Source organism: Aristolochia californica, unplaced genomic scaffold, assembly GCF_029961685.1.
Source record: "Aristolochia californica isolate CCGP_79_NKW_82.1479 unplaced genomic scaffold, dmAriCali1.0.hap1 SCAF_6, whole genome shotgun sequence".
Taxonomy (NCBI): Eukaryota; Viridiplantae; Streptophyta; class Magnoliopsida; order Piperales; family Aristolochiaceae; genus Aristolochia; species Aristolochia californica.
This window is the reverse complement of record NW_027182257.1, coordinates 11,204,792-11,206,524: the sequence shown is the minus strand read 5'-3', so window position 1 is coordinate 11,206,524 and position 1,733 is coordinate 11,204,792. Positions and strand designations below refer to the sequence as shown.

The 1,733-nt window shown below is 43.5% G+C and overlaps 1 non-coding gene across 1 annotated transcript; it reads right to left on the bottom strand.

Annotated features, from left to right (window-relative positions):
- Positions 1-233: 233 nt before the first annotated feature.
- Positions 234-340, bottom strand: LOC137935603 (small nucleolar RNA R71). The gene has a single exon (XR_011109303.1). It is a non-coding gene; the product is annotated as a small nucleolar RNA R71 (small nucleolar RNA).
- Between the last annotated feature and the right edge of the window lie 1,393 nt (positions 341-1,733).

Here is a 1,733-nt window from a genome sequence, read left to right as displayed (position 1 = left end):
ATGGGTTGGAGCAGAAGGACCCATATTACCACATCAAGGAATTCTTAGATATTTGTGCAACTTTCAAATTCCAGAATTTCTAAGATGACTCTATCCGGTTAAGACTTTTTCCATTTTCACTTAAGGATAAGGCCAAGTCTTGGCTTAATTCCTTAGATGTGGGCAGCATTACTTCATGGGACACATTAGTCACGAAATTTTTGTCCAAGTACTTTCCCATTCAGAGAACTACAGCCCTCAGAAGAGAAATCTCCAACTTTATGCAGCAGGAGGGTGAACACTTTTATGAGGCTTGGGAGAAATGGAAGGAGTTGATCCGTAGGTGTCCACATCATGGGTTTGAGAAATGGCATTTAATGCAATACTTTTATCAAGGTCTTACACCCCAGGTTAGATCTATGGTAGATGCAACGAGTAGTGGGAGTTTGATGGGTAAGAGTGCTAGTGAGGCGTGGGACTTCTTTGAAACGTTGAGTGATCAATCTCAGCAATGGGGTTCGTCATTTAATGTTGATAGGAGATCCCACGAAGCCAAAAGAAGGGGTCTCTACGAGGTTAGTGAAACACCCATGTTCATGGCCAAGATTGAGGGGTTGACTAGAAAAATTGATGCCCTTATGGTGTCAAAGAGTTCACCTGCGCCTAACCCATCTACTATCTATGCCATATGCTCTGGTTCATCTCATCCCACACAAATGTGTCCATCTAGTTCATCCTACCCGGAGAATTGAGGACTTGAATGTAGTCCAGAATTTTCATAGACCAAACTGGAACGATCCTTTTTCTGAAACATATAATCCAGGTTGAGCTAGGCACCCAAATTTCTCATGGTCCAAGGGCCCACAGGTTGGGGGTTCTCCAGGGTTTACTCAACCCTAAGCTCCGCACCCACACTTCACCCAACAGCCATTGATTCCACAAAAATCTTCACTTGAGGATACACTTCAATTATTCATGCAGAATACTCAGTCCTCCATTGCTAAACTTGAAATGCAAGTGAGTCAGTTGGCCAGCCACATGAGTGAACAAGCACAAAATAGACTCCCTAGTCAAACCATTCCTAACCCCAAAAGCACACATGAGAGTGAGTTGAGTTCCAAACCCCACCACGAGCAAGCCAAAGCCATAACCACCCTTAGGAGTGGTCGTGAGTTGAACAATGGGGTAGGGACCACTAAGTCTAAGGAGTCAAAGGATGACAATGGGGACACATCATTGAGAGAAGAACCTCCAAGTTCTCCACCAACAGCCAAGCAGATCCCTAACCAAGTCCCACTAGCTCCTTATCCACAGAGGTGATCGGGCCCACCTAGGAAAGGAGATAGCATGCATGAAACGTTGGAACTGTTTAGTAAGGTTCACATTAACATTCCACTTCTTGTTGCTATTAGGCAAGTCCCTGCCTATGCCTGATTTTTTAAAGACCTTTGTACACAGAAGAGAAAACAACATGTTAACAAAAAGGTCTTTCTTACTGAGAATGTAAGCTCAATTCTGAAGAACAACACTCCTCCTAAAGTTAAAGATCCTGAATGTCCCACAATTTCATGTGTAATTGGTGAACATACCATCCAGAGAGCTCTTCTTGACTTAGGGGCAAGTGTGAATTTGCTTCCTTTCTTTGTGTACCAGCAATTAGGTTTGGGGGAATTGAAGCCTACTCCCATCACACTTCAACTAGCTGACCGCTCTGTCAAGATACCACGAGGAATAGTTGAAGATGTTTTGATAAA